General features: G+C 43.5%; 1 long non-coding RNA gene across 1 annotated transcript; it reads right to left on the reverse strand.

Annotated features, from left to right (window-relative positions):
• Nucleotides 1-1,007: 1,007 nt before the first annotated feature.
• Nucleotides 1,008-27,251, reverse strand: LOC139556194 (uncharacterized). The gene is made up of 2 exons (XR_011671080.1): nt 27,030-27,251; nt 1,008-2,632 (listed from the first exon to the last, which is right to left on the reverse strand). It is a non-coding gene; the product is annotated as an uncharacterized lncRNA (long non-coding RNA).
• Nucleotides 27,252-27,306: the final 55 nt, after the last annotated feature.

Below are 27,306 nucleotides of genomic sequence, written 5' to 3' on the forward strand. Positions count from 1 at the left end.
CCATGCAAACTCAAAAGGTTACAGGCAAGCAGTTTGATTACACCATGGGTTGGTTCACAACAAGGTACAAAAGGTTTTCGAATTGCAGGTGTAATGGTAGTCAAGTCTGCCGTTGAAGTCCCCCTATTGGGTGGTAAAAATGTTGTCAGGCAGAACCTAACATATCTGTGGTGGATTGGAAGCATGGCACCCATCCCATTTCATGGTGCTATGGTGTAAAACGTTCTAAGCGGCCAATTCACGAGGATTCGCGGCTCAGGTTAGACACAATCTAGGTGCACCTCTGAAATAAATGGTGAGATCGGTCACAGATGAAAACCATGTTTAATAAAGGCACTGTGTTGTCAGCTCATAACCAGAGAGTGTTTTCTTTTTCACACCATGCCGCTTGATCATGGGGATTTCTGTGCTCTTTGCTTAAGATTTTCTATGAAATAGGATTTTCTCTCTCTTTGTGAGGTAGGAAGTCCAATGCAGTGGGTCTCAGCATGGGTCTCTCCTTCTGTGGGGAAGGTATGTCCTACTAGAGAGTTTCTGACACATTCTTTACCAACTATCTCTTGCTGATAGAAACCAATGAATAGAAAATCAGAAGCTATTTGTTGTCCAGCAGAGAACAGTGAGGGACGGAGGAGGCTATTTTAATTCATGTAATACGTTATTGACTTTGACCCCTTGGGAGCACCGTTTGAGGACACTGGTGATCCCTTTTGACTTACATTTCAGTTCTGCCATGAGACAATCAGAATACGCCTATCTACTTTCATTCTTTCACCTTCCTTTTCATCTGTTTAAGAATTTGAAATCAATTTGAAACATTTCTCGTTTAAGGGTGAAACAAATTGCTTTCAGAGCCCATATAGGCGTATCTACTGCTTTGGCTTTGATTTATGCTCTAGTTTTCTGTGCATCTCAGACAGATCAGGAAATAAAACGCAAATACACATACTTCTACAATTATTGTTCAAACACAAATACCATTTAAATGTGTCATGACAGCTTTGTAGTTTTCTCAAATGCATCCTTTAATTTGTGTACCAAAGTAATTACTGATTCCAATCCATTTTTTAAATGACAGTGAAATCCAACCTCGAGAGATCTCTAATGTATCCACCTAAACTTTACATTTTCTAAAACAACATTTACAGTAGCCTACATTTTCTTTGAAAAACTGCCATGTTAACTAGTATAAGCATTTTGTCTGGATAAGCTACAACTCAAGGCAACATGATGCTAGGTTTGTTATAAATATATTTTTCAAAACAAGGGGGTATAGTAGATCTGTATTATATCTGAGCTATTATTGAAGAATGCACATATGGAATATCACCAGTGGACAGCTATTACCCTGCCAATACCCAGTGCAGAATGACATTTGTGATTATGTAGATTGCTACTGTCAAAAGCCCATGTCAAAGTTTGTTTAAATTATACTAAATAGGTGTTGCTAAGCAAAAGACAGAGAAAGGAATCATGAACCACATTTGCAAAACAATGAACATAATGCAACAGATTTGGCTGTCATTTAAAAGGCTTTGCATAATTACGCTCCCATTGAATAATTCTCCATAATTGCACATGCACTAATGCTCACCAAGAACAGCACACTATTCACTAAACCAGAATTGTGTTTGTCTTTAATTGCTGTCCGTTCTTTTTAAACCCATCTTCAAAGGTCAAGTTTATTTAAATATATTATATTTTCATATATTTTGCATGTGACGTTGTATAATAAAATGTTTGAAATAATATAAAATTAAGCTAATAGTAAAGAAGGAGTTCAAGGTGGAGAAAGGTGCCAATTCAGCTATTCTCCCATAAGCAGTGTTCATTATTATTTTCAATGGTGATTCATGTGTCCTTTCTCCCCATCCCATCCAGGTAACACTGAATGTGTGTGTGCTCATTTGGCCTGAAGAATATGTTTAGTTAAATAAAGGTTAAATAAAATAAATCTCCAGTCAGAGTCTGGGAGCCCCACTGGGCCCACAGGGTCAGATGAGGTGTTTTCTAACCCATTGTTGTCAATTTCACATTTCTGTCTTGAAAACGTAAAAGAAAGCAGACGTGAGTGTTTTTTTAAATCCCATTTCTTCTTGGAAGTGTGGCCACCTGAAGGTAAACAGTGGACAGGAGGGCATGGGGTCAGCTGTGTGTCTGGACCGAGCCTCTCCCCATAAACTGAGGATGTCAGAGGCCTGGCTCGGCCCTGTCTGGAGCTCTGAGAGGGGCTGAGCCACTGTGGCACCTGGGCTGACTGTCTGACACCCCGTCAAGCTCCGGGGCAGGGATTGTCATGGAGTAGAGCTGCCTCCTGAGTCCCCATCCCCGTTTAGCATGCAGGGTTGGTACAGAAGGGCTCATGTTCTCGAGGCACCTCCAGTCCGAGGACGGGGCGGCTTTGGAGAGCTAAATGTCTGGCCAAATGAACCCATAATCCCTTGCAACCGTTCAAAATGTATGGGCAGAGAGAGGACAGGGGTCTGCCGGTGGTTCAAGGGGGGTGCCTGGGCCTTCTGGAACAGCATATCAGCAACCTCATCTGTTGCCCTGCAGGTAGCCTCCCACCCAGCCTCAGCACTGGAGACACGCAGAGCTGAAATAGCATAGAATATGTCCCCTCAGCGTGCCCCTGAGGAAACAAAGCACAATGTCAACAAGTTAGTTTCAGGATCAGAGTTATGAAGATCAGTACAAAGAGTGAACTGCGGGAACTAGGTGTGGGGGTTGTTACAAAGTCATATCAACAATATCAAGGTTCACATACGGAGATGTTGAATTAATAGAAAGGATTGTATAACCTCTCTTTTGTTACTCACAATAAACTACTTGAATTGAGATTTTTCAAACAACCTCCACAGTCTTTTATTTCTTGCAGTCTTTTACATACAGTACAATGCCAAGCTCACACTATCTGACCTGATTGAGCTGGAGGTTGTTAAGTATTGGCAGATTCTAAACAGACTGCCTTTTCAAGGTCACAGTGAATCATAAACAGTTTGAGTATCTTTCACTTTATGCGTATGTATTGGATTCAATGACTTCTACCAGAGCATTCTCAACTACTATGTTGACGGAGGCATTGAATTTGTCCTTGAGACGTACAGAGGCTATTGAATCTCTTTTTTTTTAATCCAGTTCAGATATTTTAAGAAAAATGATCATTTTGATGCTGCATTTTCAGATGTCTTTTATCCCTTTGTGAACAAAGAGTCTTACAACGTTTATGTAACTCACTTTGATGGCAACGTATGATCACATTGGGACCATGATACACCGCAGGCCATTTTGAAGTTCACATCTATATCTACTGATTTAAACCCCAGACCCTTTAGCTTGTATAAATATCTGTGTTCGGAGAAAATGACCCAGCTGATTGGGAGCTCCCGTTTGAGGGAGATTAAGGTTGCTTGTGTATCAGCTTAAAACAGGGGACAAGACAAGCACCCAAACATGACCTTTTCACATCCCTAGTGGGCCTGATTGTCCTGCAAATCACCAACATGGGCAAGAGCATGTCCTGCCAGGAGCTTAGAGGCTCAGTAAGACCTGCATGACCAAGACACTTGATGACTTATTAAAAGCAGAACAAGGCGTAGAAGAGAGAGAATGTCTGGCTCATCACCCCCTCAATAAGGCACCAGATGTCTCCCAGGCCAGCACTGTTCCCATGGCATTTGATTAAACCATCATGTTACAAGGATGACTTTCGGTGAGAATATTGTAAATTCAATGGTTTCTGATATATCTGATATATAACCATCCCTGTCACTGTAAGATTTAGTGCATGATATTATGCATAAAAACTTTACGGTTTCATTTCGATGATATAAGATGATTACCAGTTAATAATAGCAATAAGGCACCTCAGCGTTTGTGGTATATGGCATACAATTGAAGTCAGAAGTTTACATACACCTTAGACAAATACATTTAAACTCAGTTTTTCACAATTCCTGACATTAAATCCAAGTAAAAATTCCCTGTCTTAGGTCAGTTAGGATCACCACTCTATTTTAAGAATGTGAAATGTCAGGATAATAGTAGAGAGAATGATCTCTTTCAGCTTTTGTTTCTTTCATCACATTCCCAGTGGGTCAGAAGTTTACATACCAAATACTAATTGAATGTAGCATTGCCTTTAAATTGCTTAACTAGGGTCAAACGTTTTGGGCAGCCTTCCACAAGCTTCTCACAATAAGTTGGGTGAATTTTGGCCTATTCCTCCTGACAGAGCTGGTGTAACTGTTGTTTGTAGGCCTCCCTGCTTGCACACACTTTTTCAGTTCTGCCCACACATTTTCTATAGGATTGAGGTCAGGGCTTTGTGATGGCCACTCCAATACCTTGGCTTTGTTGTCCTTAAGCCATTTTGCCACAACTTTGGAAGTATGCTTGGGGTCATTGTCCATTTGGAAGACCCATTTGCGACCAAGCTTTAACTTCCTGACTGATGTCTTGAGATGTTGCTTCAATATATCAACATACTTTTCCTTCCTCATGATGCCTTCTATTTTGTGACGTGCACCAGTCCCTCCTGCAGCAAAGCACCCCCACAGCAGGATGCTGCCCCCCCCCCGTGCTTCACAGTTGGGATGGTGTCCTTCGGCTTGCAAGCATCACCCTTTTTCCTCCAAACATAACGAGGGTCATTATGGCCAAACAGTTCTATTTTTGTTTCATCAGACCAGAGGACATATCTCCAAAAAGTACAATCTTTGTCCCCATGTGCAGTTGCAAACCATAGTCTGGCTTTTTATGGCGGTTTTGGAGCAGTGGCTTCTTCCTTGCTGAGCGGCCTTTCAGGTTATGTCGATACGGGACTCGTTTTACTGTGGATATAGATACTTTGTACCTGTTCCACCGGCATCTTCACAAGGTCCTTTGCTGTTGTTCTGGGATTGATTTGCACTTTTCGCATCAAAGTACATTAATCTCTAGGAGACAGAACGCGTCTCCTTCCTGAGTGGTATGACGGCTGCGTGGACCCATGGTGTTTATACTTACATACTATTGTTTGTACAGATGAACGTGGTACCTTCAGGCGTTTGGAAATTGCTCCCAAGGATGAACCAGACTTGTGGAGGTCTACATTTTTTTCTGAGGTCTTGGCTGATTTCTTTTGATTTTCCCATGATGTCAAGCAAAGAGGCACTGAGTTTGAATTTAGGCCTTGAAATACATCCACAGGTACACCTCCAATTGACTCAAATTATGTAAATTTGCCTATCAGAAGCTTCTAATGCCATGACATAATTTTCTGGAATTTTTCAAGCACAGTCAACTTAGTGTATGTAAACTTCTAACCCACTGGAATTGTGATACAGTGAATTTTAAGTGAAATAATCTGTCTGTAAACAATTGATGGAAAAATGATCTGTGTCATGCACAAAGTAGATGTCCTAACCGACTTGCCAAAACTATAGTTTGTTAACAAGAAATTTGTGGAGTGGTTGAAAAACAAGTTTTAATGACTACAACCTAAGTGTATGTAAACTTCCGACTTCAAGCTAAGGGCTGTGTCCAGGCACTCCACGATGCGTCCTGCCTAAAACAGCCCTGCCTTATTGCTATTATAAACTGGTTACCAATGTAATTAGAGCAGTAAAAATAAATGTTTTGTCATACCTGCCGTATACGGTCTGATATACCTCGACTGTCAAAATCAGCCTTCAGGGCTCAAACCACCCAGTTTACAATGATGCTTATATCATGCTCATACACAGGAAGACATATGCCAGGAAGACAAAAAGCTTAACACATATTTAATGCACCAACTTGCCCACAGCACACATCTAACAAGCACCGGCAAGCACTCAGCCTCTGCACTGGTATCAGATCAAAGCATGGGATACTCTTCAGGCCAGCCGTCATGTTTTTTCCTGTATACATTATCTAATGAGAGAGGCCAAAACACACAATTACAAGTCAGCCTACCTACCACTGCTTTATAGAGCTAAACTGCCGTGCTGCATGCCACATTTCAAGTACCAATGTGGAATGGCACGTTAGCCAGCAGAGCTCCACTCATCAGTGAGGAGAGGAAGAAGCTCCACTACTGGAGGTGGTAGACCACTTGGCAGTGGATGATTAGTCATTTTTATATCCCCTGCTGTCGGGGAGTAATTCAAATGCTTGCAAGCTGCACCCGTTTCTATTAGTAATTTATCCATAAACTCCAATAATAATCCTGTTTTAAAGGGATGTGACTTTAAAATATTCATGGTAGATTAATGAAATGCCTGTTTGTGTCTAATTTAAAGCCCATGACACTTATGCACTTTGGCTGAACCCAAAGATACTCAATAAGTCGTTTTACTGTGGGTCTGTATCAGGGAGATCAGTTTGTGTGTTTATGTGTGGGGTGTGTTTGTGTGTTGTGCTTGTTTGAACTAAAGTTCAACCCCACAATTATAGTAACAAACAACCTCAGCATAGTGGGGGTGATGTTGATGAAATTAGATCTACTATTGAAGTCAGGGTCTTTAGCTCTTTGGTGACTAACATCATTGCTTGTTATTTCAACTTAGTTAAAAGTTAAAAGTGCACCACAAAAATGGTGAGAGTAGAAAAAATATCAAAAGAACAACAAAAAGCTTGTATTTTCCTTTGGTAGGTTATAGTAGGTTATACACCTCACAGTGCATACTACATCAAAAGCTCATCTTCAAAGTCGGAATATGTTGAATATGCTTGCAACAAAAGCCTGTTGGTTGAAAGAACTACATGCTACATGCAATGTCTCCTTTCCTTTCTGTATGTCAACATAAAAAGTCACATGAAGCACATACCAAACGATCAAACCTGTAAAAGAAGAAACAATGTAAGTGACACACACACACATGTGCGTGCACGTACGTAGGCACACACATCAACATCTGAAGTGATTTACAAATCACCTTTGCAGATTAGTGAGGGGATTGAGTCTTCCCTTCACCAGCTGCAGGTCTGGGGGCTTCCTGTTCTTGTTGCTGTAGCAGTACAGGCTCGGTGCGCTGCAGGAGGCTGTAGCCACACTGTGCTGTTTGTTAGTGTACGGCATCTGTTCTGTGTGTCACAGGCCCCTTCCCCACAGCCACAACGCAACACAGCTACACAATATATACAAAAGTATGTGGACACCCCTTCAAATGAGTGGATTCGGCAATTTAACCCACACCCGTTGCTGACCAGAGTATAAAATTGAGCACACAGCCATGCAATCTCCATAGACACATTTGCAGTAGAATGGCCCGTACTGAAGAGCTCAGTGACTTTCAAAGTGGCACTGTCAAAGGATGCCACCTTTCCATCAAGTCAGTTTGTCCTGCTTGAGCTGCACAGGTCAACTGTAAGTGCTGTTATTCTGAAGTGGAAACGTCAAGGAGCAACAACAGCTCAACCGCGAAGTGATAGGCCACACAAGCTCACAGAACGGGACAACCAAGTGCTGAAGCACATACCGCGTAAAAATCGTCTGTCCTCGGTTGCAACACTCACTAGCGAGTTGCAAACTGCCTCTGGAAGCAAAGTCAGCACAAGAACGGTTCGTCGGGAGATTCATGAAATGGGTTTCCATGGCCGAGCAGCCGAACACAAGCCTAAGATCACCATGAGCAATACCAAGCGTTGGCTGGAGTGGTGTAAAGCTCGCCGCCATTAGACTGGAGCAGTGGAAACGCTTTTTCTGGAGTGATGAATCACCATCTGGCAGTCCGACAGACGCTATGACCCAATGCATAGTGCCAACTGTAAAGTTTAGCGAAGGAGGAATAATGGTCTGGGTCTGTTTTTCATGGTTCGGGCTAGGCCCCTTAGCTCCAGTGAAGGGAAATCTAAACGCTACAGTACAATGACATTGTAGACAATTCTGTGCTTCCAACTTTGTGGCAACAGTTTGGGGCAGGCCCTTTCCTGTTTCAGCATGAGAATTCCCCCGTGCACAAAGCGAGGTCCATACAGAAATGGTTTGTCGAGATCGGTGTGGAAAAACTTGACTGTCTTGCACAGAGCCCTGATCTCAACCTCATCGAACACCTTTGGGATTAATTGGAACACCGACTGCGGCGAGCCAGGCCTGATCGCCCAACATCAATGCCCGACCGTACTAATGTTCTTGTGGCTGAATGGAAGCAAGTCCCCGCAGCAATGTTCCAACATCTAGTGGAAAGCCTTCCCAGTTCAGTGGAGGCTGTTATAGCAGCAAAGGGGGGGACCAACTCCATATTAATTCACATGATTTTGGAATGACATGTTTGACAGGCAGCTGTCCACATACTTTTCATGTAGTGTATGTGCCATTGCAGCAAGTCACCTCTCCAGGCCGTCCACCAGACAACAATAGAGAGAAGGGGGGAAAAGAGGAAGGAGAGAGAGAGTGGGAGAAGGAGAGAGAGAAAGCGAGAGAGAGAGCAAGAGAGGTAGGAAAGGAGAGTGAGAATGAGAATGCGCTAGAGAGTTCTATTGATCAGGTTCTACTGAGCTATTGATCACTGGAACTAAGCTCTTTTGTGCCCATTCGTACTTTTAAAAACAAACAGTCTGTTGTTTTAATTGATAACTGCATGTGACTCTTAAATCTTAAATGCTGCCTATTATTGAACGTCTTACTGACTGTTTTACCGACTGTGCATTTTTGACTGTTGTTTGTATCATATTGTTTAACCTATTTGTGTGTTATACGTGCTGCGCCCTCTCCCTGACAGGTCGTCATTGTAAATAAGAATTTAGTCTTAATTGACTTACCTGTATAAATAGAAAAAGGTGCTGATTAAGTTAGATATTTGCAAATCTGATTTATTGACTGTGCACATCATCAGGGTTGATGCTAATGGGATGTGCTATATTATGGGCGGAAAACACTGGTATAGACTTCACCGTGAAATGCTTGCTTAAGAGCCCTTCCTAACGATGCAGAGTTTAAACATGATAATACAAATGTAATTAAAATAGTAACACAAAAGGAATAAAATGTATGCACAGGAATGGAGCTTTAGACGGGGCGTACCAGTACCACATCAATGTGCAGAGGTACTAGGTATTTGAGGTAGATTCAATGCATTCGGAAAGTATTCAGACACTTTGACTGTTTCCACATTTTGTTACCTTAGACTTTTTCAAAAAAACTTTTTTAAATTTTTTATTCTCCCTCATCAATCGAAACACAATACCCCATATTGACAAAGCAAAAACAGGTTTTTAGAAATGTGTGCAAATTTATAAAAAACAACAACTGAAATATCACACACATACATATTCAGACCCTCATCTTATCTATGAACATAGACAGGGCTCTAACTCCTCTAGCGCCACAATGAGATAGGGTATAGGCCAGGCAGCAGGCTGCTAGCCAGCCTGCCAGCTTAGTGGAGTCTGCCACTAGCACAGTCAGTGTAGTCAGCTCAGCTATTCCCATCTAGGGTGGGCAAAACTAAATATAGCGGTGTTCACCTTAGCAAGCTCACTGGAATAAAGACCTCCTCCATTCCTGTCATTATTGAAAGAGATTGTGATATCTAATTTCTCAAAATAGGGCTACTTAATGTTAGATCCCTCACTTCCAATGCAGTTATAGTCAATGAACTAATCACTGATCATAATCTTGATGTGATTGGCCTGACTGAAACATGGCTTAAGCCAGATGAATTTACTGTGTTAAATGATGCCTCTCCTCCTGGTTACACTAGTGACCATATCCCCCGCACATTCTGCAAAGGCGGATGTGTTGCTAACATTTACGATAGCAAATTTCAATTTACAAAAAAAAAAAAAAACTCAGTTTTTGCCTTTTGAGCTTCTAGTCATGAAATCTATGACCTACTCAATCACTTTTTATAGCTACTGTTTACAGGCATCCTGTTCCTCACTGAGTTCTCTGAATTCCTATCGGACCTTGTAGTCATGGCAGATAATATTCACATTTTTTGTGACTTTAATATTCACATGGAAAAGTCCACAGGCCCACTCCAAAAGGCTTTCGGAGCCATCATCGACTCAGTGGGTTTTGTCCAACATGTCTCCGGACCTACTCACTGCCACAGTCATACTCCTGACCTAGTTTTGTCCCGTGGAATAAATGTTGTGGATCTTAATGTTTTTCCTCTTAATCCTGGACTATCGGACCACCATTTTATTATGTTTGCAATCGCAACAAATAATCTGCTCAGACCCCAACCAAGGATCATCAAAAGCCGTGCTATAAATTCTCGGACAACCCAAAGATTCCTAGATGCCCTTCCAGACTCCCTCCACCTACCCAAGGACGTCAGAGTACAACAATTGGTTAACCACCTAAATGAGGAACTTAATTTAACCTTGAATAATACTCTAGATACAGTCACACCCCAAAAAAACAAAAAACATTTGTCATAAGAAACGAGCTCCCTGGTATACAGAAAATACCCGAGCCCTGAAGCAAGCTTCCAGAAAATTGGAACAGAAATGGCACTACACCAAACTGGAAGTCTTCCGACTAGCTTGGAAAGACAGTATCGTGCAGTATCGAAGAGCCCTCACTGCTGCTCGATCATCCTATTTTTCCAACTTAATTGAGGAAAATAAGAACAACCCAAAATACTGTCGCAAAGCTAACTAAATAGCAGCATTCCCCAAGAGAGGATGGCTTTCACTTCAGCAGTGATAAATTAATGAACTTCTTTGATGAAAAGATCATGATCATTAGAAAGCAAATTACGGACTCCTCTTTAAAATCTACATATTTCTCCAAAGGTCAGTTGGCCTGAGTCTGCACAACACTGTGAGGACCTAGGATCAAGGGAGACACTCAAGTTTTTTAATACTATATCTCTTCACACATTGATGAAAATAGTCATGGCCTCTAAACCTTCAAGCTACATACTGGACCCTATTCTGACTAAACTACTGAAAGAGCTGCTTCCTGTGCTTGGCCCTCCTATGTTGAACATAATAAACGACTCTCTATCCACCGGATGTGTACCAAACTCACTAAAAGTGGCAGTAATAAAGCCTCTCTTGAAAAAGCCAAACCTTGACACAGAAAATAAAAAAAACTATCAGCCTATATCAAATCTCACATTCCTCTCAACATTTTTTGAAAAAGCTGTTGCGCAGCAACTCACTGCCTTTCTGAAGACTAGCAATGTATACGAAACGCTTCAGTCTGGTTTGAGATCCCATCACTGCACTGAGACTGCACTCGTGAAGGTGGTAAATTACCTTCTAATGGCGTCAGACCAAGGCTTTGCATCTGTCCTCGTGCTCCAAGACCTTAGTGCTGCGTTTGACACCATCGATCACCACATTCTTTTGGAGAGATTGGAAACCCAAATTGGTCTACACAGACAAGTTCTGGCCTGGTTTAGATCTTATCTGTCGGAAAGATATCAGTTTGTCTCTGTGGGAGGTTTGTCATCTGAAAAATCAACTGTAAATGTCGGTGTTGCTCTAGGTTGCTTTTTAGTACCTCAATTGTTTTCACTATATATTTTACCTCTTGGTGATATCATTCGGAAACATACTGTTAACTTTCACTGCTATGCAGACAATAAACAGCTGTACATTTCGATGAAACATGGTGAAGCCCCAAAATTGCCCTCCCTGGAAGCCTGTGTTTCAGACATAAGGAAGTGTATGGAGGCAACATTTTTACTTTTAAACTCGGACAAAACAGAGATGCTAGTTCTAGGTCCCAAGAAACAAAGAGATCTTCTGTTGGATCTGACAATAAATCTTGATGGTTGTACAGTCGTCTCAAATAAAACTGTAAAGGCCCTTGGCGTTACTCTGGACCCTGATCTACTGTTTCAAGGACAGCTTTTTTCCATCTACGTAAAATTGCAAAAATCAGAAAATGTTTGTCCAAAAATGATGCAGAAAAATGAATCCATGCTTTTGTCACTTCTATATTAGACTACTGCAATGCTCTACTTTCTGGCTACTCGGATAAAGCACTAAATAAACTTCAGTTAGGGCTAAACACGGCTGCTAGAATCTAGCCTCTCTACACTGGCTTCCTGTTAAGGCTAGGCTGATTTCAATGTTTTACTGCTGACCTACAAAGCATTACATGGGTTTGCTCCTATCTATCTTTCCAATTTGGTCCTGCCGTACATACCTACACGTACGCTGCGGTCACAAGATGCAGGCCTCCTTATTGTCCCTAGAAATTCTAAGCAAACAGCTGGAGGCAGGGCTTTCTCCTACAGAGCTCAATTTTTGTGGAATGGTCTGCCTATCCTTGTGAGCGACGCAGACTCAATCTCAACCTTTAAGTCTTTATTGAAGACTCGTCTCTTCAGTAGGTCCTATGATTGAGTGTAGTCTGGCCCAGGAGTGTGAAGGTGAACGGAAAGGCACTGGAGCGACTAACCACCCTTGCTGTCTCTGCCTGGCCGGTTCCTCTCTCTCCACTGGGATTCTCTACCTCTAACCCTATTACGGGGGCTGAGTCACTGGCTTACTGGTGCTCTTCCATGCCGTCCCTAGGAGGGGTGCATCACTTGAGTGGGTTGAGTCTCTGACGTGATCTTCCTGTCCGGGTTGGCGCACCCCTCGAGTTTGTGCCGTGGGGGAGATCTTCGTGGGCTATACTCGGACTTGTCTCAGGGTAGTAAGTTGGTGGTTGAAGATATCCCTCTAGTGGTGTGGGGGCTGTGCTTTGGCAAAGTGGGTGGAGTTACATCCTCCCTAGTTGGCCCTGTCCGGGGGTATAGTCGGACGGGCCACCGTGTCTCCCGACCGCTCCTGTCTCAGCTTCCAGTAATTATTCTGCAATAGCTTCTGTGGCAGGGGGTTGGGTCAGTCTGTTATATCTGGAAAATGTCTCCTGTCTTATCCGGTGTCCTGTGTGAATTTAAGTATGCTCCCTCTAATTCTCTCTCTCTTTCTCTCTCCTTGTTTCTCATTCTTTTCTCTCAGAGGACCTGAGCCCTAGTACCATGCCTCAGGACTACCTGGCCTGATGACTCCTTGCTGTCTCCAGTCCACCTGGTCATGCTGCTGCTCCATTTTCAACTGTTCTGCCTGCGGCTATGGAACCCTGACCTGTTCACCAGACATACTACCTTGTCCCGCACCTGCTGTTTTCAACTCTCTCTCTCTACCGCACCTGCTGTCTCTAACTCTGAATGATCGGCTATGAAAAGCCAACTGACATTTACTCCTGAGGTGCTGACCTGTTGCACCCTCTACAACCACTGTGATTATTATTATTTGACCATGCTAGTCATCTATGAACATTTGAACATCTTGGTCATGTACTGTTATAATCTCCACCCCTCAGAGCCTGGTTCCTCTCTAGGTTTCTTCCTAGGTTCCTGCCTTTCTAAGGAGTTTTTCCTAGCCACCGTGCTTCTACGTCTGCATTGCTTGCTGTTTGGGGTTTTAGGCTGGGTTTCTGTATAGCACTTTGTGACATCGGGTGATGTAAAAAGGATTTATAAATAAAGTTGATTGATTGACTTTCCTCAGTACTTTGTTGAAGCACCTTTGGCAGCAATTACAGCCTTGAGTCTTCTTGGGTATGACGCTACAAGCTTGGCACACTTGTATTTGAGGAGTTTCTCCCATTATTTCATGCAGATCCTCTCAAGCTCTGTCTGGTTGGATGGGGAGTGTCTCTGCACAGCTATTTTCAGGTCTTTCCAGAGATGTTCAAGTCAGGGTTCTGGCTGGGCCACTAAAGGACATTCAGAGACTTGTCCCAACGCCACTCCTGCGTTGTCTTGGCCGTGCGCTTGGGGTCGTTGACCTTTTGGAAGGTGAACCTTCGCCCCAGTTTGAGGTCCTGAGCACTCTGGAGCAGGTTCATCAGACCAGAGAATCTCCAAGCAGGCTGCCATATGTCTTTTACTGAGGAGTGGCTTCCATCTGGCCACTCTACCATAAAGGCCGGATTTGTGGAGTGCTGCAGAGATGGTAGTCCTTCTGGAAGGTTCTCCCATCTCCACAGAGAAACTCTGGAGCTCTGTCAGAGTGACCATGGGGTTCTTGGTCACCTCCCTGACCAAGGCCCTTCTCTCCCAATTTGCTCTGACATGCACTGTCAACTGTGGGATCTTACTTAGACACCGTGTGCCTTTCCAAATCATGTCCAATCAATTGAATTTACCACAGGTGGATTCCAATCAAGTTTTTGAAAAATGTCAAGGGTGATCAATGGAAACAGGATGCACCTGAGCTCAATTTTGAGTCTCATAGCAAAGGGTCTGAATACGTACTGTATGTAAATAAGGTATTTCTGTTTTTATATTTAATACATTTGCAAAATAAAGCTGTTTTCGCTTTGTCATTATGGGGTATTGTGTGTAGCTTGATGAGGAATTGTTTTTATTTAATCCATTTTAGAATAAGGCTGTAACGAAACAAAATGTGGAAAAGGGGAAGGGGTCTTCATAATTTCCGAATGCACTGTATGTACATGAAGGCAGGGTAAAGTGACTAGGCATCAGGATAGATAATAATGAGAGTAAAATAAAGAACAGAGCAGTAGCAGCAAGACGTGTGTGTGTGTGTGTTGAAGATGACAGACAGTGACACATGGACGGACAGTAACACATTAAATACCGCCTTGCACACTCTTGCCTACATCTAGCTTATCTAGGGTGTAATCATTAGTTGCAAATGAGAGTTTCTATTGGACAAATTCTGGTATTTTTATTCCCGTTTAGGTTGATTCTGTTTAAGAAATGTTTTTCAACAGAATCGGCGGAATGAATATACCCCTGATCATGCATAAACACAGTTCACTTTCATAGCAGCCACATTGTATTCCTTCTCACCTCTATGCACTCTCCTCCTCCTCTTATATATTTCCCTTCGTTTGTGGACTTCAATGAACACATCAGCTGTATGTGAACAGGTGAAAAAACCTTTCCAAGCCAAACCATGTCATAACTGCTACACACAGCCTATGTCATTGTCCCTATATTAGCTAAAGTAATGTCCTAGTCAACATAGCTAATAGAACTAATGCATTAGTAAACCCGCTACAATCATGCAGTAACGTTACAGTGTATAGTCAGTAAGCAGTTACACCGGCGGGCCCCGTGGCAATAAATGAATAAAACCAAAAGCTTACCTTGACTTGGAAGAGTTCGTGTTTTGTTGGATAGTCATAGCCAGCTAGCTAACATAGCATCCCTCTGTTTGAGCTGGGTGTTTAAGTAACTAAACTAGCCGCCTGCATTTTTTAGCTAAGTAAGTGGAAAAAAAAAGACAAAATCTCTGTCTCATTCGCTCGGTCTCTCTCTTGCTTCTCCTTCATTTTTGAAGAAATTCATTTGTTGAAAACTGTTAAACTATTGTATTTCTCCCTCTTTGAGTTAACTACTCATGACATTTTATGCACTGCAATGCTAGTTAGCTCTGTAGTTTATGCTTTCAGTATTAGATTCATTCTCTGATCCTTTGATTGGGTGGACAACAAGTCAGTTCATGCTGCAAGAGCTCTGAAAGGTTGGAGGACGTCCTCCGGAAGTTGCATAATTACTGTTTAAGTCTATGGAAGGGGGTGAGAACCAAGAGCACCCTAGGTTTTGTATTGAAGTCAACGTACCAAGAGGAACACGGAAGCTAGCTGTCCTCTGGCTACATCATGGTGCTACCCTACAGAGTGCTGTTGACGCTAGTGTAGACCTTCACTGCAAAACAGTCTGTTTTAATTATTTGGTGATGTGAATATATTTTGTATAGTTTTATCTAAAAATGAGAACATTTTCAATGTTTTACAATTTTTATTAATTTCACTGAGGACGATGGGCCTCCCCTTCTTTCTCTGAGGAGCCTCCACTGGTGTGTGGAACGTATGTTGTGTATGTGGATGCGTGTGGGTTTTTTGTGGGAGTGTCAATGTAGTGTGAGTGAGTGAGTGAGTGATATATGTATATATTGTCTAGTGAGTGTGCGTAGGGTCAGTTCAAGATAGTCGTTGGAAATAGTTCAGGTACCATTAATTAACTATTTAGCAGTCTGGCTAATTAGCAAGTTTATGGTTTGGGAATAGAACTTGGGTGGCTGGAATCTTTGGCAATTGTTCGGGCCTTCCTTTGACACCGCCTGATATATACGTCCTGGGTGGCAGGGAGCTCAGCCCCAGTGATGTATTGGGCTGTCCGCACCACCCTCTGTAGCACTTTGCGGTCAAGGGCGGTGCATTTGCCAAACCAAGCGGTGATATAGCCAGTCAAGATCCTCCCTCGATGGTGTAGCTGTAGAACTTTTTGAGGATCCGAGGGCCCATGCTAAATCTTTTCAGCCTCCTGAGGGGGAAATGGTGCAGCCATGCCCTCTTTACGACTGTGTGGGTGAGTGTGGACCATGTTAAGTCCTTAGTGATGTGCCAAGGAACTACTGTATTTAAAATCGGTGTCTATCAAGTGATCTTAGATTCAATGGACAGAGGCAGGTTCCTGCTCAGAATCAGGAATGTATGTCCACCCAGCCCAGCAGACTAGGGATGGGCATGCCATCACATCAGATGACCCTTCCCTGCCCGGTGCTCTTCACTGGAGGATGAATATACTCGTTCCACAGATTTTCCCCTCTGCTTTTCGCTCTTCAGCGGTGATTGAGTGTGGCTGGACGGGTGGAAAGCCTGTGCCACAGGAAACATGAAAATCTCAGTTTACACTCTGAGACACGTTCATGTTTCACACCAGAGACTCTTGATGTACCTTGCAGCCATTTTCTCCTCCCTCTCGCTGTCAATGATGCCCCCAAGACTAAGATCCACCCTCCATCCTCACTGGCCCTTCATGTCTAGTTCAGATGTACAAAGCATATGTTCACATCTTCAACTGACAAAAAATTCCTCAATTTTCACTCACTTTATATGGCCTTCTTTACACCATAGAGGCAGCTGTTGTAAAAAAGGAATTCTTTATTTAATTCATTTTAGAATAAGGCTGTAATGTAACAAAATGTGGAAAAAGTCTGAATACTTTCCGAATGCACTGTGCTCCAAATTCAGTGTGCTCCAAAAGTACTGGGACAGTGACACATTTTGTTGTTGTTTTGGCTCTGTACTCCAGCTCTTTGGATTTTAAGTCCAGACTGTCAACTTTAATTTGAGTGTATTCTCATACATATCAGGTGAACCGTTTAGAAATTACAGGACTTTTTGTACAGTTTAGAGGACCAATAGTATTGGGACAAATTCACTTATATGTGTGTTAAAGTAATCAATAGTTAAGTATCTGGTCCCATATTCACAGCATGCAATGATTATATCAAGCTTGTGACTCTAAAAAGTTGTTGGATGCACATTTTGCTGTTGATTATGGTTGTGTGTCAGATTATTTTGTGCCCAATAGAAATGAATGGTAAATAATGTGTCATTTTGGAGTCACTTTTATTGTAAGTAAGAATAGAATATGTTTCTAATCACTTTTGACTACTTTAATACACATATAAATTAATTTGTCCCAACACATTTGGCCCCCTAAAATGGGGGGGGACTTTGTACAAAAAGTGCTGTAATTTCTAAACGGTTCACCCGGTATGATGAATATACCCTCAAATTTAAGATGACAGTCTGCATTTTAACCTCATAATCATTGTATAATTTCAAACCCAAAGTGCTGGAGTACGGAGCCAAAACTGTCCCAATACTTTTGTAGCTCTCTGTATGTAGCCAATGTAAGGGATTTACCAGAACAACAACACAAAAGCAATCCACACCTGTTATACAGTATGTGCTTATAGAGCAGTTTCTGCAGAAGCACATTGTAGCTGCTCTGAGAAGGGTCATGTATCATTTCTGCAGCAGTTTAAACAGGTCTTCCAATTAGCAGTCAGGTAAACACAGGCCTGGGGTCAGCCGGGAAGCCTTGTGAATGAAATTGAAGCTGACTGCTTTACAACAGCTCCCAGTGTGAGCCAGATTGATTTATGCACGAGGAAGCCTCCCTGTTCCGTTCTATAGGTGTTCTCACTGGTCCTCCTGCTGCACAGCCCTTTTCCAACACAATCAATAACAATCATCTTTGTCCTTATGCTATGGTACGTGTTACGTGAGGACACACAATACTGCATTGTTTACTTCATGACTAAGTTGAATGTAGGGTTAGCGGCTTGAAGAAAGTGAATGTAGGCTAAAGATGGTGTGAGGTGTTGGATGTCCCCTCGTAGGTGTGTCTTGTCACAGCAAACGTCAAGGATCCGATAGGTTTGACTGACAGCTTCAGCCTTCTGGAGTTCACATGTCAACTTTGTTTTTATCAAAAATAATGTATGAGCCGACGTCTCTGTTCTGTCAACCTGAGAATCCTCCCTCTCTTCATCCATCTCCTCACCTCAGATTGTCTGTTGCGTTATGTCGTTCATAGGGCTGAAGTGGAGGGTAGTTTACTATGGACACGAAGGCTTGTTATCCTGTCAACACAAATGATGTGCAAAGCAGAGGCATGTAGATGAGCTTCAGGGTCAGGCACGGAACTGACAATAAACACGGTATTGACATTGCGAAGAGCAAGGCCCCGGGAAGAAGATGTGAGCGACTGCCATCCGGTCCTCTATAGGGTTATTGAAATGTGGGCACACAAACAGGCCATCCGGTCCTCTATAGGGTTATTGAAATGTGGGCACACAAACATGCCATCCGGTCCTCTATAGGGTTATTGAAATGTGGGCACACAAACAGGCCATTCGATATAGTCCACAATCATCATATCAACAAGAGCATCAGAATGTCAAGGATGTCCAGGCCTGAAAGGCACAAAAGATGTAATGTTTTTATATGTGACTTGCTATGTGTGTGTATGTGTGTGCCTGTGTGCTTGCATGTGCTTGCACATGTATAAATGTATGTATTTCAGGTCACCCTGAAAAAGGACAGTAATATCAACGATCACATCATTAAGAAACAGCGAAACATTCCTCCACGGTAATCTTCAGTCCTTTGAGATTGATTAGTCACAGTTTATCCTGGAGGTATCTGTCTCCCTGACCCTTCAGCGGTCTCAAGTTGGAACCTAAAAACAAGAATTTCAGAGGACATTCCAAGATTCCAAAAAGTTGAATAAAGGTGAAGATGACATGGTCAATTCTGTCTGAACATATTTTGTATCTGCAGCTAGATATCCTTAACATCAGGGATGGGCAACTTTGATGAGGGTCGGGCCACAAAAAAATGTAACTCATCATGTGAGGCCACAGTAGCTTGCGGGTCTGCGTAGCCACAGTAATTTGTAGAGCCCCTCCCACACACACACACATTTTGCCCAGACTTATGCCATGTTAATTTGATATCTGAGTGAGAGTGCAAACAAAATCAATGGGGGCCCCCGGTCAATAATTCGACCATGATTACTACAGGTTTGGATAGCTGGTGAGACTCATTTACCAATCTAAAAAATGTAGACCGATGTGGGCTAATTGAGTGACTGTCAGTGACTGACATAACAAGAGAAAAACTGCTGATGAACAACCCAATTTCTAAATTGCACCTTGTGTATTCTACTATTCTAACTCTTAACAGAAAGTTGAGACCCCGAATGATGAGTTCCCAAAAAATAAATAACAATAATAATATTTGGGAAATTGATCGGCTGGCATACAAAAGGAGCCAGTTGCCCATCCCTGCTTTACATAATCCTTTCCTTCTTTAAAGCTAGAGGAAATCCATTTCGGTGTCATGAAATGCATGCCAGAACCTCTTTTATCCCACATAACAATGGCTATTTTGGAGATTGTCAGTGCATTTCATTGCAGGCTCATATTGTGCCTGAGGGACAGCAGCTCGTCATAACCTCAACCCACACACCACAGTTCCAATGACTCCAAGAAAACAATTGGTTGCCAAACGTTCTGTTATCACCAAATGGAGTAACTGAAGTGTTTGATTTTAGCTTGATAGGCGATTTTCCCGAGGCAGACAATTCATATTTAACTCGATAGGCTAGAGACAGGCTTTGAGCAAAGTCAAGATGCATAACAATAGAAGCAATTTAAACGTGCAAAACAAAATCATTCAAAAGTGTTTAGATCATAAGTCATCTCCAGTTTGCTTGACTCTAACATTCAATTAAAAATGGCATCTTTTTACCTACTGCTGGCAGGCTCCGATAACCGTTTGGCCTTTGTGAACCTGCCACTCTCATATCCATTACTCAAGCAGAGGGAAGTAGGCCATTTCCAAACTCCCTCGCAAGGGTATGTTCATGCTGCAATTTTCTATTAAAAAAGTTATTGTTTGGCAAATATGTGTAACGCTTGTAATTCACCTTTAACTGATTATTCATCATGTGTGTGACCTCTGCCCCCTTCTCTCCTTTCAACTTGCTCCTGAGTGGAATCCAACCGTCTCCGCAAATTATTATTGGAAGCTCCCCTGGAGAGACTGACATTTTGACCTTTCCATATCCAGTCATATCTTCACATAAACATTCCAATGTACCAGAGAGCAGCATTCCGGTGCTCTCATTACAACACAACACTCCACATAACAAACACGCTAGAGGCACTACCAAGACATAAACATGATGCACAGTCAAATATATTTGCTGGAGACTGGAAGAAAAAAATATCTTCGCATAACAATTACACGTGGTCTGAGGCCGGTTGGACGTACTGCCAAATTCTCTGAAACAACGTTGGAGGCAGCTTATGGTAGTGAATTTAACATTCAATTATCTGGCAGCAGCTCTGTTGGACATCCCTGCAGTCAGCATGCCAATTGCACACTCCCTCAACTTGAGACATCAGTGGCATTGTGCTGTGTGACAAAACTGCACATTTGAGAGTGGCCTTTTATTGTCCCCAGCACAAGGTGCACCTGTGTAATGACCATGCTGTTTAATCAGATTCTTGATATGCCACACCTGTCAGGTGGATGGATTATCTTGGCAAAGGAGAAATGCCCACTAGCAGGGATGTAAACAAATTTGTTTACAAAATTCTCAAAATTTGAGAGAAATAAGCTTTTTATGCATATGGAACATTTCTGGGAACTTTTATTTCAGCTCATAAAACATGGGAACACTTCACATGCTGTGTTTAGATTTTTGTTCTAGATAAAAGGTTACTGCTTGAAATGTAAAGATAGTTGTTATTTTCCCTTCAAATGTATCTCAAAGGGGGTTACCAGAAAGAGTATAGTAGGGACTGTCATTCTATTTTGCAACTGATTTGCAATTGTGGAGCTAGGTCAATATTTGCATCTGCTGATGTATTCCTTTCTCTCCTGTATTCGTCTTTGTGAAACGATCAGATGTTGATGTATTTGTTAGCGATGTCACTGGGAGTCTGGCCTGAGTCTGACAGATTATGCTGTGGTTTAGATTAGAAGAAGAGGTCTGGTGTATAACTGCAAAACAAGGAAACCAAAGTTGTTTTCAACAGCCACTGACTGACAGCTACAGTCCCTTCCTAAGAGACATAATCATATTTTCATTTCTGCTGACTAATGTAACACTTTTAGTTGTAGATAATCCCTTTGACGCATATCATATGGATCTACATGGAAAGTCCATTTTACCTGCTTGCTTATGAATGAGGAATTTCCTCGCCGTCCCAAGTCGAGCTATTTATATATATATACACACTCAGTGTAAAAATTAATGTGCCTCCTTGAAACACCAGAATTATGCCTTTGTGACAGATTATTTCTTTATTCATGTTGACTTTCGATGTGTCCTCATCTTGTAAACTGCTCTAAATTTCTCTGGGAGACCATAAACATTTTGGAAGCCATTCTGCACATTTTAACTGTCAGCCCGCAACCATTCCCACTCATGGCTCCTCATCTATTCCTGCGCAGCTCTAAAAATACAACGGGCCATCGGATTCTCAGCCCCTCAAAGACCTGGCGGTGTGGCATGGAGAGGCCGGGAAAAACACCATTAGATAGATTTGAGGAAGACAGATGACCAGCGTCGAGCTGGAGGCAAGGCCACAACAGTGTGTGTGGGGGGACGTATTTGGGCACAGAGATATCCAACTATCAAGGAGCCATTTGGAAGAGGCTGTCACCAGGAGAGAGTGCAATTCCCCGACAGATAGACTGAGGGGGAAGACATTAGTGTGAGAGAGAGCAGGAGAGCAGAGGAGGAGAGCAGGGGGGGCTGGGTTTAGGAGGGTTGTGGGAGTGACGCTCCTCTCAAATGGAACACTAGGGACGATTAATACATGACCACCGGCAGGGGGTGAGTGCTGTTGGGAGGGCTGAATGGCCTGGGGTGGTAGGTGGGAGTTAGTACCGCTTATCAGGATTACAGGGACGTTTGGGAAGGCTGGGGCAAGGCCAATTTAACACATGGAGACACACACTCAACACCGGAATCTGCCCCAGATAGGGTAGATCAGTGATTTGTCCATTTTTTTGCTCCATTATCAGCACCTCTATGAGTTGTGGCCAGTCTGGAATGGAAATAGGTCCTACAGCTAGGCAGGGTGAATGTTTGGAATCCTCAGTACACACAGACGTCCCCTGATAGGCAAAATAAACTCTTCCCTCACGTATATGCACAAGCACCCATTTTCTCGTCTTGTATATTGGGACAGCTTAGAATGCAAATATCCTGTCTTTCCTGTGTAAACAAACGTGTTTTTCCTCATTCGGCTTTTCATTCAGTTATTTGTTCACTTCAGCTGCCTTAATGCTAATTACTATCACTCTGTTTTACAAGATCCAGCCTTGTTTGTGTTCATCACCTCTTGTTTAGATAGAGGATGTAGTGTGATCCTCATTCTGCACACCAGCTGGAGTTTTGATGAGGCAGCCAGCATCGTTCCCCTCCTTCTCCTCATCCATTCTCAACAGAGTTTTGACAATGAACGGTGTAACCGTTGGACCATATATCTGCGATGTGATCTCGCTCTCTGACGATGTGGAAAGCAGTCATTACTAGGACAAGTGATTTTTCTTTCAGCGAGGTTCCTGGGTCAATTGCTCTCTCTCATTCTATTAGATGGCAGAGTTGGCAGGATTGGAGTCTCGTTGCTAACCTGAGCTCTCCATTCCCACGCGTTCTTTGGTGCTATTGAGACATCCAGTGGCACCCAGTTTGCTCTTCAGCTTTCGAAGCGCATTGTGTTTTACTTTATTGATACTAACAAGACAGCGTTAGGTTTGTGTGCCATCTGAATAGTGCCCTGTGTTTGTCCAGATTTATGTGCTCTCCTCTAAGTGAAAATCCCTGCCCAGTAAAATCTTTAAAACCCCATGCTGTCCTCTTATTGAATAACTGTCAGCTGTCTTTAGATGACAGACTTTAGGGTTTTATTCCTCTACATGGCTATAACGGTTTCATCAGCCACAACTACAGTACAGGCAAATATATAACAGGCAATAAAAAGAGCAATGCTCATCATTTGTGTTAAAGAGGCGAGGCTGTCTGGGCATAGATTAACTGTCTGGGCAATTAAGCATGACATGGCAATTCCATTCCACAAGTGTTACAATACTGCATTTTTTAGCAACTACTTTTTAATAATCTAAATTATCAGAGTATTAAAAGATGAAAACAGTCTGTGAGGGCATTTTTTTTTAATTTTTTTATTATTATTATTATTATTATTATTTTTTTTTTATCCCATTTTCTCCCCCCTTTTTGTGGTATCCAATCGCTAGTAATTACTATCTTGTCTCATCGCTACAACTCCCGTACGGGCTCGGGAGAGACGAAGGTCGAAAGCCATGCGTCCTCCGAAGCACAACCCAACCAAGCCGCACTGCTTCTTAACACATTTACATTTACATTTACATCATTTAGCAGACGCTCTTATCCAGAGCGACTTACAAATTGGTGCATTCACCTTATGACATCCAGTGGAACGGCCACTTTACAATAGTGCATCTAAATCTTTTAAGGGGGGGGGGGAGTGAGAAGGATTACTTTATCCTATCCTAGGTATTCCTTAAAGAGGTGGGGTTTCAGGTGTCTCCGGAAGGTGGTGATTGACTCCGCTGTCCTGGCGTCGTGAGGGAGTTTGTTCCACCATTGGGGGGCCAGAGCAGCGAACAGTTTTGACTGGGCTGAGCGGGAACTGTACTTCCTCAGTGGTAGGGAGGCGAGCAGGCCAGAGGTGGATGAACGCAGTGCCCTTGTTTGGGTGTAGGGCCTGATCAGAGCCTGGAGGTACTGAGGTGCCGTTCCCCTCACAGCTCCGTAGGCAAGCACCATGGTCTTGTAGCGGATGCGAGCTTCAACTGGAAGCCAGTGGAGAGAGCGGAGGAGCGGGGTGACGTGAGAGAACTTGGGAAGGTTGAACACCAGACGGGCTGCGGCGTTCTGGATGAGTTGTAGGGGTTTAATGGCACAGGCAGGGAGCCCAGCCAACAGCGAGTTGCAGTAATCCAGACGGGAGATGACAAGTGCCTGGATTAGGACCTGCGCCGCTTCCTGTGTGAGGCAGGGTCGTACTCTGCGGATGTTGTAGAGCATGAACCTACAGGAACGGGCCACCGCCTTGATGTTGGTTGAGAACGACAGGGTGTTGTCCAGGATCACGCCAAGGTTCTTAGCGCTCTGGGAGGAGGACACAATGGAGTTGTCAACCGTGATGGCGAGATCATGGAACGGGCAGTCCTTCCCCGGGAGGAAGAGCAGCTCCGTCTTGCCGAGGTTCAGCTTGAGGTGGTGATCCGTCATCCACACTGATATGTCTGCCAGACATGCAGAGATGCGATTCGCCACCTGGTCATCAGAAGGGGGAAAGGAGAAGATTAGTTGTGTGTCGTCTGCATAGCAATGATAGGAGAGACCATGTGAGGTTATGACAGAGCCAAGTGACTTGGTGTATAGCGAGAATAGGAGAGGGCCTAGAACAGAGCCCTGGGGGACACCAGTGGTGAGAGCACGTGGTGAGGAGACAGATTCTCGCCACGCCACCTGGTAGGAGCGACCTGTCAGGTAGGACGCAATCCAAGCGTGGGCCGCGCCGGAGATGCCCAACTCGGAGAGGGTGGAGAGGAGGATCTGATGGTTCACAGTATCGAAGGCAGCCGATAGGTCTAGAAGGATGAGAGCAGAGGAGAGAGAGTTAGCTTTAGCAGTGCGGAGCGCCTCCGTGATACAGAGAAGAGCAGTCTCAGTTGAATGACTAGTCTTGAAACCTGACTGATTTGGATCAAGAAGGTCATTCTGAGAGAGATAGCGGGAGAGCTGGCCAAGGACGGCACGTTCAAGAGTTTTGGAGAGAAAAGAAAGAAGGGATACTGGTCTGTAGTTGTTGACATCGGAGGGATCGAGTGTAGGTTTTTTCAGAAGGGGTGCAACTCTCGCTCTCTTGAAGACGGAAGGGACGTAGCCAGCGGTCAGGGATGAGTTGATGAGCGAGGTGAGGTAAGGGAGAAGGTCTCCGGAAATGGTCTGGAGAAGAGAGGAGGGGATAGGGTCAAGCGGGCAGGTTGTTGGGCGGCCGGTCGTCACAAGACGCGAGATTTCATCTGGAGAGAGAGGGGAGAAAGAGGTCAGAGCACAGGGTGGGGCAGTAACACAGCGCGCCTCCAACCCGGAAGACAGCCGCACCAATGTGTCGGAGGAAACACCGTGTACCTGGCCCCCTTGGTTAGCGCGCACTGCGCCCGGCCCGCCACAGGAGTCGCTGGAGCGCGATGAGACAAGGATATCCCTACCGGCCAAACCCTCCCTAACCCGGACGACGCTAGCCCAATTGTGCGTCGCCCCACGGACCTCCCGGTCGCGGCCGGCTGCGACAGAGCCTGGGCGCGAACCCAGAGACTCTGGTGGCGCAGTTAGCACTGCGATGCAGTGCCCTAGACCACTGCGCCACCCGGGAGGCCTGTGAGGGCATATTTTAGCAGCTTTTTTAATAATCTAAATGACCAGAGTATTATAAGATGAAAACAGTCTGTGAGGGCATATTTTAGCAGCTTTTTTAATAATCTAAATGACCAGAGTATTATAAGATGAAAACAGTCTGTGAGGGTATATTTTAGCAGCTTTTTAGCAACTCTTTATCCCTTTACAATCTAGCCTTTCTGAGACAGAAACTAGCCATGTGTGAGTTGAAGTGGAAAACAAGGGTCAGGAATTGCCCAATCATGATTTGGATAGTAAACTAAATAATAAGTACAGCGCTGGGTCTTCAGGTTTATCTCTATGTAAAGTGTTTTTCCTGACAGAACAAAGGCAGCGTTGCACTCCAGACTCCACAGGCAACATGGAGCTAGTCGGGCAGGATCCTGGGAATGCCAACATACGGGGACATTGTAATTGTAGTATTGTCATTGTACACCTCTTTGGTTTGTTCTTTGTCTTTCATGTGGTGTGTTCAGGAACATGTAGATCATGTTGATCGGTCACATCTCCTATAGTGGGATGGTGAGTAAGGCTTCTGAATTGTGTCAACATAATGTAGAATGTTCGTCAGAGCTCTGCTGGATTTCTGGCTGAGTCCCAAGTGCCACTCTGTAAATGATGATGACATGAGGGTGCCCTGTGCCCTTCTTATTTTCTTCTCCTGGAAACAATATGCCCGCACCTCCTGTTGTATTAGGGGTTAGAGGTCAGCCTCCAACCTCATTACATCATTGTGTCCCTGTCGTAACACTACCACTCTGACCCTCTTTTAAAGACACCCTTAGTGTAAATACATCAGCCTTCTTGACATTAAAGGGTTGTGGTTCTTTGAACCCCTTTGAAATATCGGAGGTCCTGCGCTCCCCCCAGCCGGAGTACACATGTACCCTTCTAAACAAAAGCAAGGCATTAGCGTCACGTCAGGCTCAAGTGTAACCGAATCTCCTTGAGGCTCAGGTGCAACAATTCCCACTGTTGTTTAGCATCAACAAACAAGGACAAACACTTGCTGCCGTTGGAGAGTGTGGCAGTTAACACACTGGTCTGTATTACCAACACGGAGCTGACAACCAACTGCAAGCCCTCCACAACAACATCCACAAGGATGTTGATGTTTGGCGACGTTTACAGTATATACAGTACATAGGCCTATGCATTGGTAGAAGTTAGGTATGGAATACACATTTTGCTAATGAGTGTGCTATTTGCATTTATTGTAGTTTTATGAAACTGAACCATTTGACCAGTACCATTTAAAAAATAGATTTAATCTTGTCAATTCAACTAAAGATTTAAATGTTTACTTACCATTGACTCTCTGGTGTCTGTGTAACGGTCGTCTTCCTCCTCTTCTGAGGAGGAGTAGTAGGAAGGATCAGAGGACCAGTGCGCAGCATGGTAAGTTTCCATATTTTAATAAAGAAAATAGAACACTGAACAAAACAACAAAGTGAACGAACGAAAACGAGAATGACACGAAACGAAACAGTCCTGTCTGGTGAATTACACAAAGACAGAAAATAAGCACCCACGAAACACAGGGAAAAGGCTACCTAAGTATGATTCTCAATCAGAGACAACTAAC

The sequence above is a fragment of the Salvelinus alpinus genome, chromosome 27 (genome assembly GCF_045679555.1).
Source record: "Salvelinus alpinus chromosome 27, SLU_Salpinus.1, whole genome shotgun sequence".
Classification (NCBI taxonomy): Eukaryota; Metazoa; Chordata; class Actinopteri; order Salmoniformes; family Salmonidae; genus Salvelinus; species Salvelinus alpinus.